This window comes from Mirounga angustirostris, unplaced genomic scaffold (genome assembly GCF_029215605.1).
Source record: "Mirounga angustirostris isolate CCGP_5_RB_7025 unplaced genomic scaffold, mMirAng1.0.hap1 SCAF_3, whole genome shotgun sequence".
In the NCBI taxonomy this organism is placed as follows: Eukaryota; Metazoa; Chordata; class Mammalia; order Carnivora; family Phocidae; genus Mirounga; species Mirounga angustirostris.
In genome coordinates, this window is record NW_026991711.1 from 66,350,492 (window position 1) to 66,365,260 (window position 14,769).

The following is a 14,769-nucleotide window of genomic DNA, read 5'->3' on the forward strand; positions in this document are numbered from 1 at the left end:
ATTGGATTTTCTAATCACATGACTTTGGGATAAGAAAGTACAATCTATTAAGCAGATACAGAATCATAGAGGTAATTATTTTTACTAACTTCCATCTACAAAAAAAATAACAGTTTATACCACAGCTATCTTCTAAAGTTACAATACTAAACACTTCTCAAATAAAATGTGAAATATACAAGTTATAAATTATATAAATGTTGACAGCTATTATTTTCAAATTTCTTATTAACTATTTAGGAGTTATTTTATTAGGTTAAAACTACTGGTTTCAGGGCGCCTGGGTGGCTCAGTCGTTAAGCGTCTGCCTTCGGCTCAGGTCATGATCCCAGGATCCTGGGATCGAGCCCCGCATCGGGCTCCCTGCTCCGCGGGAAGCCTGCTTCTCCCTCTCCCACTCCCCCTGCTTGTGTTCCCTCTCTCGCTGTGTCTCTCTCTGTCAAATATATAAATAAAATCTTTAAAAAAACAAAACAAAACAAAACAAAAACTACTGGTTTCCCCTAACAGAGACCACAGAATTTTTAAGTCCTTTATATCTAAATTTAAAGTCTATAAAATAATCTATGATAAACTTTAATATCAAGAATTTAAAATTAGGGTGCCTGGGTGGCTCAGTTGGTTAAGCGACTGCCTTCGGCTCAGGTCATGATCCTGGAGTCCCGGGATCGAGTCCCGCATCGGGCTCCCTGCTCGGCAGGGAGTCTGCTTCTCCCTCTGACCCTCCCCCCTCTCATGTACTCTCTCTCATTCTCTCTCTCTCTCAAATAAATAAATAAAATCTTTAAAAAAAAAAGAATTTAAAATTATGGCTAAAAGTGAGTACTCCAGTTTGATGTTGGGATTACACAGCAAAATAATTCAACAGAAGTAAAGGGAACTCATTATTGCTTGAATTTGTGGTCTGCCATTGGATTTAAAGCCAAACAAAGAGAAAAAACACCAAAAAACTTTCTTAGTTACTTACTATTGGCTCATTTAACTGTCTCCCCCCACCCACCACCCCCACCAACTCCACAAATAGGATAGAAGGCTCTACTCAAGGCTTTCTGCAACACTTGGCTCTAGCTCAGGGAATTGCTATATGCCTCTCATTTGTGTCACTGTCTTAGAATTCAAGATCTGATCTTCTTGGCTCTCAACCCAAGATACTTCATTTATCACTTTGATTTTCTATTGTTCCCTGTTCAGATCTATGATTTAAACTGGCGAGTATTCACCAATTCTTATTCTTTTCTTCCTGAGTCCACAACTATACTATTAATTCCAGCCTCTGTTACAGCCAGGTGTGACCATTTAACTGAGTTTTAGCCAGTGGAATGTGAGCAGGAAAGTCATGAGCCATTTTCAGGCCAGGTCAGTAGAATAGCACTCATGCATGTCTTTCATGCTCTTTCCCCAAGGCAGAAACACAGGAGCCACATGATGAAAACAGGGAGGCACAAGATGGTAGCAGTAACCTGGGTCTCTAAATCACAGCTTGCAAGAAAATTGCCTGCTGAGGAACACCCATTTAGATTTTCAGTGAACAAGAAAGAAACTACTAGTTCAATAAGTAAAATTTCATTGTTTGTCTGTTAGAGCAGCCATTGTTACCTTAATTAATACAGAAATCAAATAATGAACCATTTACGTGGATACTGCTCACCTGGAAATCCTCTCTTTTTTTTTTTTTTTTAATCCCATTTTTTAATTTTGAGAGAGAGAGAATGACAGAGAGAGAGAATGAGAGGGGTGAGGGTCAGAGAGAGAAGCAGACTCCCCGCCGAGCAGGGAGCCCGACACAGAACTCGATCCCAGGACTCCAGGATCATGACCCGAGCCGAAGGCAGCTGCCCAACCAACTGAGCCACTCAGGCACCCTGGAAATCCTCTTTTCTAACATCAGCCTCCAAGCTCCACATTGCACAACAAAAGACACAGGGCAGCTGTCTCACCTCACCTAATCCTCCTCAGTCCAGGGAGGGAAACAGCAAAATAACCTAAACCCAAAGCTTAGGTTTCTTGTGGCTGTGTTTGCAAAACACTTAATAAATAAGATTTAAAAAGTCAACTGGTCATTAGAAAATAAACCAGGACTAATGGATACTATGGGATTATAGAGGGGAAGGCTTTAAGTCTTTTCCAATTCAAGCTACATCCAAGGCAGGGAGGACTGACTTTTATTTGCTCCTAATCAAGAGAGAAAAAAAAAAAAAAAAAAAGCCAAAGTGTATCCCTTAATATATCTCTCTGATACATGAAGCTGGTAAAAGTTATCCAAATTAGGCTATGTAGAATAGCCTAATTAGGAATTTACAGTAATCTCTTACCTGCACCAGTACAGTTTCAACTACTAATGAAATTCATGCCCTCCTGATTACCTCCCACGATGTAAATGTTTACAGAACAGCTATAGTCTAGGCTTGGCGGGGGGAGAGGGACGTGAAGAATGCTCTGCATATACCAGAGAAGAGATGGGTCAGCTTCCTCCTGCAGTTTGCTTTAAAACAATGTTTACCAATAAATTTTGCTGCACAGCAGTCAAGAGATAGCCAAAAATGCCATCCATTATATCTCAGGCAGAGTGTGGCTGTGCTATGAATCACATGATTTTGTTTCCCACAGAATCCCTAATGAAAGACCCAACTCTATGCATTCAGCTCTGAAAGGCTTCAAAAGGGCATATATGAGAGAAACTGACATCTTGACCCTACTTAACTTTAAGACCTAAACAGACTTCAGGCTTTTAGTTCCAATTTGCACACCTTTGAATTTTATAGGATTTCTGTCCGCTTGAATTAAGAATGTAATCTTATTTAAAAAAGGGTAACCTTTCAATCTCATACACATTACACATTTATTAGCTTACTAAACATTCCAATGAAAACAGACTCCAATTTTCTTCTTCACAAAACCACCCAGCTTTTCTTCTGGATGGCCAAAAAATATTTCTTATAACAAACTCAGACCATATGTTGGAAGAAGAAAAAGGTAAAAGAGACCCATGATTCCATAACCCAGAGAAAATCATTATAAAGTAACAGTTTGTGTTCTTCTAGATGAATTACTATGCATATAAATATAGATGACAAATATACATGGTATCAATACAATGAAAATAATTCTACATAGGTAATTTACAGCTTTTTTCCTGTAAATCAACAATATATCCTATCTTGAATATTCAATCATTAAATATAATAAGTATGCAGCATAATATACCCATTCACTACTGTTGGCATTTATGCTATTTCCAATTTTTTTCTACCATCAACAAAATTTTGCCCTTATAGGTAAATCTTTGAGTATATCCATTACTATTTCCTTAGAATAAATTCTTTTGCTGAAATGATGGGTGTTAAAAGCTTTTATATTTAATTTTATGAGACTTGGCAATTTATGATGACCTCCAAACATATGTACATTCATACTTCCACCATCAAAACATAAACACACTTTACCAGCAGCTTCACTCACCAATGTAAACATAAAATAAATAAAATAAAACATATTTTATAAGTATATAATTTAGTAATTTCTTAAAAACTTTATAAAGTGATGTAATCATCAATTTCCAGTTTTGAATATTTTCATTACCCTGAAAAGTTCCCTTGTGCCTATTTGTAGTCACTCCCCACTCCCATCACTACTCCAATGTAATCACTAATCTGCATTCTGGATATTTCATATAAATATAATCATTTAATATGTAGTCTTCTGCATCAGGCCTCTTTCATTCACCATAGTGATTTTTAGGACTCATTAATGTCATAGTATGCATCAGTAGTTTGTTTCCTTTTACTTGTGCACTAGTATTTCATTGTATGGATATATGATACTTTATCCATTCACCGACTGATGGAATTTTGGATTATTTCCAGTTTTGAACTATCATAGATAATGGTATTAAGAACGTCCATGCACAATTATAGGTGTGAACATATGGTGTCATTTCTCTTGAGTAGATACCCAAGCATGGAAATGCTAGGGTATGTGGTAAGTGTTACATTTTTTAAGAAATTAGAAAACCCTTATGGAACATGGCTGGAGTATTTTACATTCCTATCAGCAATGCATGGGAATTCAGGAAGTTGTTATATGTTCTGGTTGTATGTTATATGTTGTGGTTTTATTCAAATCAAACCATTTTCTATTTTTCTTTGTGAGTCTTTTTTGACCTAGGGGTTCTTAGAAATGGTCTACTTTCCAAATGTCGGGCAATTTATCAAATCTCTTTCTGCTGTTGATTTTTAATTTAATTTTGTTGTGGTCAAAGAAAATATTTTGTTTGATCTCAATTCTTTTAAATTTATTGAAAGTTGTCTTATGTTTTATAGTCCAGCCCATAATATATTTTATACTTGAGAGCCATTTGCTAACTTTAGGTGGACTGTTCTATGAATGTCAATAAATTGTTCAATTATGATCTTGAACAGGGAGGGTGTAAACAGACTTTCATTAATTATTATTTATTGAAAGGGAATGCTTCTAATATTTTACTAAATAGGACTATGGTAAGTTTCCAGGAGATACACCCTATCAGGTTAAAGAAATCATCTGTTCCTGGTTTCCTAAGAATTCTTATGATGAATGGGTACTGAATTTTACTCAAATTTTTTGTATCCATTAGTGTAATTGCATAGCTATTCTTTAATGTGTTAATAAAGAGATCATAATTAAAGGATATTCTGATATTAAACTATCCTTACAGTCAGCATAAAATAAAACCTAGGGGGAAAAAAACCTTTCTTTTTTTAATATAAATATTTATGGCTAGGGGTGCCACAGCGGCCCAGTCAGTTAAGCGTCCAACTCTTGATTTCAGCTCAGGTCATGATCTCAAGGTTTTGAGATGGAGCCCTGCATCAGGCTCCGCACTCAGCAGAGAGTCTGCTTGAGATTCTCTCTCCCTCTCTCCCTGCTCCTCCCCTTGCTTGTGCGTGTGCTCTCTTTAAAAACAATAAAAAATAAAATTAAAAAATAAAAAATAAATAAAATAAAATAAAAAATATTTATGGCTGTAAGTTGTCTCCACTACCTCTTAGGCCAACTCTCAGAAGTGTAAATGTACAAAATTTTCAGTATTTTTCACTCTAAGCATTTTGTAATATATACAATAATTTTTTGTTATGGGTTATTTAAAATTTTTCATTTCCATTGTCTTAGGTCGATTTTTATCATTGATTTTTTGCATAATTGCACTATGGGCGAGAAGTCATCATTATGACAATAATTTAAATTTTTGGACAATTTTATGGCTTCAATTGACAATTTTTACAGTTTTGTGTGTGTTTGAAGAGAATGTATATATGAATCAAGCCACTGGATTTTCTGTACAAATTTATACTGTGAAGTTTTTTTGTGATTGCTCTTTTAAAAAGAATATGTTAAAATCTCTAAACCACTTTGATTTCTATTTCAAATTTAGTCAATTTTGCTTTCTGTACCTCCCCTATGCTGTTATATATAAATGCATTTGAAATTGTTTTCTCTTCCTGGTGAACTGTACCTTTTTCCTTACATGGTACCCCTCTTAAGCCTCATTAACTTTTTCGTGTTAAAGCTTATGTTAGTTTATTTAAATACTGATCTACCAATTTTTATCATTTAGCTTTAAAAATAAATAATACTTTTACCTTGTTAAAAAATAATAACATAAAAATATACGGAAATGTTTCACATCCAACTCATACCATCATTCACAGTCCCCACCCCCAACATACAGGTAAACATTTTTCTTATGAAAAACAAAGTGTGGTAAGGATATGGAAAGAAAGGGAACTTTTGGGCGCCTGGGTGGCTCAGTTGGTTAAGCGACTGCCTTCCGCTCAGGTCATGGTCCCAGATTCCTGGGATCGAGTCCCGCATCGGGCTCCTGGCTCAGCGGGGAGCCTGCTTCTCCCTCTGACCCTCTCCCCTCTCGTGCTGTTTCTCTCTCTCTCTCTCTCTCTCAAATAAATAAATAAATAAAATCTTAAAAAAAAAAAAAAAAAGAAAGGGAACTTTTGTTCACGGTTGGTATGCATATATATTAGTTGCAGCCACTATGGGAAACAGTTTCTTATTTCCCTCTGTTTATCCACCACACACACTCTTTTAAATAGATTTTTTAAGGGTAGTTCTAGGTGTATAGCAAAATTGAGCAGCAAGTACACAGAGTTCCCATATATCCCCTAGCCCCATATATGCCATGTACTTGTGGCTTCCTCTAACTACCAACCTTCACCCACAGAGAGGTACATTTGTTATAACTGCCTATCAACTTGTTTCCACCCCCAGTTTTATTCAGATATGATTAACATAAAACACTGCAGTAGTTTAAGGTGTACAACATAATGATTTGATATAGGTATAAATTGCAAAATGACTACCACTATCAGGTGAGTTAACATCATTACCACACAGGTACAAAATGTTTTTCCTGTGATGAGAACTTCTAAGATCTACTCTCTCAGCAACTTTCAAATATACAATATTGTTAACTATAGTCACCATGCTGTACATTATATCCCCAGAACTTATTTGTCTTATAACTCACAGTTTCTACATTTTGACTACATTCACCCATTCCCCACATTCCCTACTTGCCACCTCTATGTTCTGTTTCTATGAGTTTGGTTTCTCTAGTTTCTACACATGAGATCATACAGTATTTGTTTTTCTCTGATTTAATTCACTCAACATAATGCCCTCAGGATCCACCCATGTTTCTGCAAAGGGCAGAATTTCCTCCCTTTTTATGGTTGAATAACATTCTATTACATATATATGTTAATATATATATATATATATATATATAATATATATATAACAACCTACGTGTCCATCAACAGATGAATAAGGAAATGTGGATACATAGGTTTCTTCCATATCTTGGCTATTTGTAAATAATGTTAAAATGAACACAAGGGTACATATCTCTTTGAGATAATGCTTTCGCTTCCTTTGGATATCTACCCAGAAGAAGAATGGCTGGATCATATGGTAGTTCTATTTTTAATTTTGTGAGGACACTCCATACTGTTTTCCATAGTGGCTGCAACTAATTTATATTCACACCAACAGTGAACAAAAGTTCCCTTTCTCTCCATATCTTTACCAACATTTGTTATCTCTTGTATTTTTGATGATAGCCATCTGAAAGGTGTGAGATGATATCTATCTACTGTGTTTTTTATTTGCATTTTCTTGACAATTAGTCATGCTAAGGATGCTAAGCACCTTTTTCATTCACCTATTGGCCATTTGTATGTCTTCTCTGGAACTTCAGATCTTCTCCCCACGATTTTTAACCAGATTGTTTATTTTCATATGAGTTGCGTGAATTTTTAAAATCTTTTGTGTATTAACCCTTCATCGGATACGTAACTTGAAAGTATTTTCTTCCATTCTGCAGGCTGCCTTTTCATTTATTGATCATTTCCTTTGCTGTACAAGAGTTTTTTAGTTTGATATAGTCTCGATTATTTATTTTTGCTTTTGTTGCTTTTGTTTTGGGTGTCAAATCCAAAAATTCATTGCTAAGACCAATGTCTAGGAGCTTACTGCTGTTTTCTTCTAGGAGTGTTATGGTTTCAAGTCTTACATTCAAGTCTTTAATCCCTTTTGAACTGATGTTTGTGTATAATACAAAATAGGAGTCCAATTTCATTCTTTTGATTTTGGCTGTCCAGTTCCACTGGTACCATTTATTGAAGAGACTGTCCTTTCCCCAGTCTAGATTCTCCACTCTTTTGTCATAAATTAATTGACCACATATATGTGGGTTTATTTCTCTACTCTGTTCCATTAATCCACATCTGTTTTTAAGCCAAAACCATACTGTTTGATTACTATAACTCTGCAATACAATTTGACTTTTTTTCCCCTTTGCTCATTTGTTTTGTCTCTTAAATTCCACATGAGTGAAATCATATATTTGTCTTTCTCCGACTGACTTCTTTCACTTAGCATAACACTGTCTAGCTACATCCATATCATTGCAAATGGCAAGATTTTATTCTTTTTTATGGCTGAATAATATTCCACTGTATATGTATGTGTGTGTGTGTCTGTGTACACCACAACTTCTTTGTCCATTCATCCGCTGATGGATGGACACTTCGGTCCTTCTCAGTCAAGCTTACTTCAGTCCCATTGAGGCAGGCCTCTCCCTCAGAAGACCAGCACAAACGTCTGCCCACATTATATCTCCCAACCAGTGAATTGTGAAGAACTTCAGTTCTGGTGGAGGTGGTGTCAGGTCTTATTTTACAATCAAACCAGAGCACAACTAGTTAAAATTCACCACATTCTGGCCAGAGACCAAACACTGCCCACAGGAGGCAAGGAGAGCCTCTGCAGATTACTAGCCTGAAGAACAGAGCAGCCAAGACACAACAGAGAGCAAGCAGCACACAGCAGAGACATTCCCTGAAGCATCAGGACCCTGCACTACATGACCTCTTCTTCATAAGGGGGTAATGCTTTGGGCACCTTGAGGTCTTTTGTGATTGCACATAAATTTTAGGATTATTTGTTGTATTTCTGTGAAAGATGCCATTGGAATTTTTATAAGGATTGCACTGAATCTGTAGATTGCTTTGGGTAGTATGGACATTTTAACAATATCAATTTTTCCAATCTGTGTTCACAGAATACCTTCTTATTTCTTAATCAATTTTTTTGTCAATGTTTTACAGCTTTCAGTTTATAGATCTTTTATCTCCCTGGTTAAATTTATTCCTGGGTATTTTATTCTATGAAAACTTTCATTCTTTTTCATCTCTTAACCTCCTATCTTATTTGTCATCTCTGTCTCTTGATGGTACATTCTGCATCATTTCTTCATTTCTATCTTCCAGCTACCAATTCTTAAGTTATTTTTTTTAAGTAGGCACAACATAGGGCCCAAACTCACGACCCTGAGATCAAGAGTCAGAAACCCAACTGACAGAGCCACCCAGGCACTGCACCAATTCTTAAGTTTTATCTAATCTGTTTAACATGACCATGGAGTTAATTTTAATTACTACCTTTTCATTTCCAGAAGTTACTTTTGATTACTTTTTAAAGCCGCATGGTTTAATATTATCTTGTTTCTTAAGAATTATTTCTTCTATTATGCTTGGTTTTCATTTTTGGCATACGAAAATTTACCTACTTTTGTGTGCTCAGCTATACATCTGAAAGGATTTTTGTTGTATTATATCCAAAATTTATAAATTTTTAGTAGTACGAAGTGTTTCAGGATATCCTGTTATACCCATTATTTTTCTCCTTCAAGAACTCTTATTATTCACATTTAGTCTCCTATTGTGTATATCTTTATCTTTTCTTTCACTTTATATTTTTGGTCCATGCTTTGGGAACTTCCAGTCCGCTAATTTGGATAAACTGGAAAACAAATCATGAGCTAACAAGGCAGATTATGATTTTTGGTGCTCTACTTGAATCTCAATTGCTCTTTCTAAAAATAAAATTCAAAGGTTCCACCATAGCCTCCACCACTAGTTCTCTTTCAGTGAGTACACAGTTTGATGATTCTCCCTTATCTTCTGTTTCTGGCTACTAGCCTTTAATGAGTTGTTATTTTTCATTTTTATACAGTTGAGGTCAGATCTCACTGCTGTGATTTTTACGTGATGGAATCCCTGCAGGTGTTGTAAGGCAGAAGACCTTTTAAGTATACTGATCTGTAGTACAAAACTTAGCTTGCTGTAAGTCCCGAGCCAGCATCCCAAGCCACCATACTCCCACAAGTTCAAGGACAGGGCAGATTTATTCCATCATTTCAGGTACCTCTTGGCCTGGTGGTCACTTACATAGAAGTCAATGTTAACATTACTCAGGAGGGAGGGGGGTGCAGAGGAGAGAGAATAAGAGGCAGAGATCTTCCAGAGCAAAGCGATCCCTCAAGATTTGCTGCTTTTTAGTCTTTTCCTTAGGCTTCTAACATAGTTCTTCAGCTGCTTGTCATTCCCATGGGAAAGAAAACCCGGCACCAGTTATCTTATTTTCTCTTTTCCTACCCCAGATACACATAGGAACCAACATTTGCCTGAAGAAAGCCAAATAGCTTAGAGTTGAGAATAGATGGGAAGGAAACTTATTTCTAATTCTCACACTCCCAGAACCTACATCACTACTTTTTGTAAAGAGACAACTGATTCTGCCAGAAAAACTGGACTAATTCAACTAGTCCAAAAAGAAATAAACCATTAGGTTAAACAACTGTCAATGTATAACAGGCTAACACTACAGACAGTAAGTTGATCTATTTACAGTATGAATAATGGAGAATTCACCCAGAAGTTACAGGGTTTGAAGTTAAGACATCAGACAAATATACTTGGTTGAGAATTTTTATTTCCACAGTGAACATTCAAATAACATGTGTTTTAAAATTTGTACAAGCTAAAATTACCATAACCGTATTACAGTATAGCCATTTAGGCATTTTGGTCATCTATCTGAATCATTTGTTAGATTGTTTTCTGAGGATAACCGTAATCAGACCACTTACATGAAAGAACAGTTTGGCTTTCTCCTCAAGCATACATCCAAGTTAGGGTTCTCATTTTAGGGGGGCAGAGGGAGAGAGAGAGAATCTTAAGCAGACTGCCTGCTGAGCACAGAGCCTAACGTGGTGCTCAATTTCATGACCCTGAGATCATACCTGAGCTGAAATCAAGAGTTGGGATGCTTAACTGGGGATGCCCCAAGTTTCTCACTTTTATGTAGCTTTTTATTTTGGAAATTTTTAAGATTTACAGAAAAGTTAAAAAGATAGTACAGAGAGTTCTCATATATTATTCATCCAGCTTCCCCATACGTTAATATCTTATCTCATCATGATATATATGTCAAAATTAAGAAATCAACACAGATACAATATTATTAACTATACTATAGACTTTTATTCATATTTTACCAGTTTTCCCTAATGTCCTATTTCTGTTCAGGATCCAATCCAGAGTACTACCTCAAATTTAGTCATCATATCTCCTTAAACTCCTCTGATCTGTAGCATTTCGCACTCCTTTTTTTTTCATGCCCTTCAACAATTTTGAAGAGTATTGGTCAAGTGTTTTGTAGAATATCCTTCAATTTGGGGATGTATGATGTTTCCACTGGACTAGACTTGGGTTATTTTTTTTAGAAGAATACCACAGAGATGAAGTGCCTTTTTCATCACATCGTATCAGAAAATACATGGCATCAACATGATGTATGACTGTTGATGTTAGCCTTAATTAATAGTGAAAATCACTGCCAGGTTTCACTATCCTTTAGAAGCAAGTCAGTAAGTCCATCTCACACTCAAGGAGAGATTTAAGTTCCATCCTCAGGAGGGAAGAGTAGCTGTATATACTGTTGGGAACAGACTTATCAATTTTAATGATAGATTTCAAACCTATCTCTAGTTCAGCCGACAAAGTGTATGGATCTAACAACCTGTATTCCAGGCACTTGATAGAAATTATAAACTAGGCATTACAAGGGACCAACCCACCAGACTCAGTTTAGCTTCATCTACGGACCCATCTCAGATTCCCTGCCAGACAATTGCTCTGTACACAAATGAGACACTGAGGTTGTGTGATATTTCATTTAACAGTTTTAGAGATGATTTTCATATGTTTTTAGTTATATACTCAAACTCTTTATAAATAATACCTATTTCCTCTTCCCTAATAATTGTTTTATTTTTTTCACATCTTAAACAATAATTAATAGTAATAATTATAGTAGAAACACTTATCTCACTGATCTGAATGCTGCTAGTATTTCATACTTAAGTTTTATATTTAAGATAAATATCATATTGAAGATACATTCTGCTTTTATCAGAACTACATGTTAAATTGTACCTATTACCTTTTTGCTAACAATTTAAATTATCACATTGCAATATACTGTGATTAACCATCTTAAGCCTACTTTAAAACTCAGTGAGGGAAGCAGTATGGTTTTACTCATTTATAGGGTAAAAATTGAGGCTCAAGGATGTTTCCAAAACTATTCAGAAAATTTGTGACTAAGCCAGGATCCAAACCTATGCAGTCCAAATTGAAAGGCAATGAATTGCATGTATTTTACTAACCATTATCTCTATTAACCATCAACTAATACATACTTTGCTTTAAATGTTATATTTTATATTTAGATTTAATTTTATTAGCATATTGATAGAAATCATTTGGACTTAATCCCCTGGGTAGCTAAGTAGTTAAGAAAACACTTATATTCAGTGTTACCTCAGTCCTTTTACATGATTGCACCAATCAAGAACGCCTCATTTTAACTAATCAGTCATTGATTCTATTCAATTCAACTCCATTAATAGTGAATGAAAATTCTTCCAAGATTTTAAGTTGCTTGTATTTTAAAAATATTTGTAGTTTTTTCTAAACAATGTTATTAAAAATTATATCAATAGGTTAACATTCACATGGTTAAAAAAATTAAATTGATCCACATCCACCTTCATTTCTATCAACTCCCCATTAGGAGCCACTGTTCTTTTTTTTTTTTTTTTTTTTTAAGATCTTATTTATTTGACAGAGAGAGTGAGAAAGCACAAGCAGTGGGGAGCAATAGAGGGAGAGGGAGAAGCAGGTAGCCCAATGTGAGGGCTGATCTCAGGACGCTGGGATCATGACCTGAGTTGAAGGCAAACGCTTAACTGACTGAGCCACCTAGGCGCCCCTAGGAGCCACTGTTCTTAGTTTCTTGTTTCTTACATATCCTTCTAGATTTTCTTAATGTAATATAGGAAGTGCTAAATTCTTATATCCTCTTTTTTATACAAAATCACACCCAGTACATACTCATCTATACTATTTGTCTTTAATCATGCAACAATGTAATTGTGATATCAATATACTAAGAGTTATCTCATCAGTTTTGTTTTACAACTGCATGGCATTCTATTTAATGAATGAGCCATACATTATTTAACAAATCCCCTACTAATGGAAATTTAAGATTTCTCCTAACATTTATGATTATAAACAACAGAACAATGAATAACTCTGAAGAGTCATGTTTTCACATGGGTATAAGCGATAAACTGCTGGGTTAAAAAGTATATTTATTTGTCATTTTGACAGACACTGATCAAAACTAACACTGCATTCCAAATGGGACTATACTAATTTATGCTCCAGTTAGCAATATGTGAGAATGCTTGCTGCCCCCATAACCAATCTATTGATATGTTACTTTAGTTTCAGATTAGATTCGCTCCCCCCCCTTTTTTTTTAAGATTTTATTTATTTACTTGTCAGAGAGAGAGCACAAGCAGGGGGAGCAGCAGGAAGAGGGAGAAGCAGGCTCCCTGCTGAGCAAGGAGCCCGATGGGGGACTAGATCCCAAGACCCTGGGATCATGACCTGAGCCAAAATCAGGCGCTTAACCAACTGAGCCACCCAGAGTCCCCGTATTTCCCTTATTACAAGTAGGACTCTATTCTTTTCCAATGTTTATTTGCTGTGCATATTCTCCTCTATGAGCCAACCATTCATTCATATCCTTCTCCTCTTTTTCTACTAGGTTGTCTTATCAATTTCTAGGAAAAGCCGGGCAAAATTATATGAAATTCTTTTAATTTTCTCAGTTTGTATATTAATTATGGAAATTGTAATTTATTTTGTACATTCATACTTTTGCCCTTTCTTGAGTTGCTTAATGATGATTTATCCATCTGTATCATGAGTTTTAAAAAATCAGCTTTTTAAATGATTTTCTGTGTCCTGAATCATTAATTCCTACTTTTCTATTTATTAATTACTACCTTCCATTTATTTGGTTATTCTTTTCCTAACTTATACATTTTAATTTTTTTCTGTATTTTCTTTTTATTGCTCTATAACTATGGATATTCCCATAAGCACTTCTTCACCTGTATCTCATAGGTTTTCTTGAAGTTTTTTTTTTTTTAAATATTCTGCAGTTTGTCCATATAATTGTGGGCTTATTTCTGGGTTTTCCATTGTATTCTATTGATCTATGTATCTATTTTCATGCCAGTACTATACTGTTTTAATTACTACCACCTTGTAATATAATTTGAAATCTGGAATTGTAATACTTCCAGTTTTGTTTTTTTTTTTTTTTTTCAAGACTGCTTTGTCCATTTGGGGTCTGATCTTTTGTGGTTCCATACAAGTTTTAGGATTATTTGTTCTAGTTCTGTGAAAAATGCTTTTGGTATTTTGATAGGGATTGCATTAAATCTGTAGATTGCTTTGAGTGATACATTTTAACAATATTGCTTTTCCAACTCATGAGTATGGAATGCCTTCCCATTTCTTTGCATATTCTTGAATTTCTTTCATCAGTGTTTTATAGTTTTTGGAGTACAGGTCTTTCACCTCTTCAGTTAAGTTTTATTCCTAGATATTTTATTGTTTTGGTACAACTGTAAATGGGATTGCTTTCTTAATTTCACTTTTTGCTGCTTCATTCTTAGTGTGTAGGAATACAACAAATTTCTTTACATTGATTTTGTAATCAACAAAGGAGGACTGAATATATACAGTGGGAAATTGACAGCTTTTTCAACTAATGGTGTTAGAAAAACTGGAAAGCCACATGCAAAACAATGAAACTGGACCACTTTCTTTCATCATACACAAAAACAAAGTCGAAATTGATTAAAGACCTAAATGTGAGACCTGAAACCATGAAATTGCTACAAGAGAGACATGTAATAATCTCTCTGACATCAGCCATAGCAACAAGTTCCTAGATATGTCTCCTGAGGCAAGGGAAATAAAAGCAAAAATAAACTATTGGGACTAC

The 14,769-nt window shown here is 35.2% G+C and overlaps 1 protein-coding gene across 9 annotated transcripts in view; it reads right to left on the reverse strand.

Moving 5' to 3' along the window:
* NBEA (neurobeachin) overlaps positions 1-14,769 on the reverse strand; it is a 680,995-nt gene that overhangs the window by 471,242 nt on the left and 194,984 nt on the right. The gene's annotated exons all lie outside the window — the stretch shown is intronic.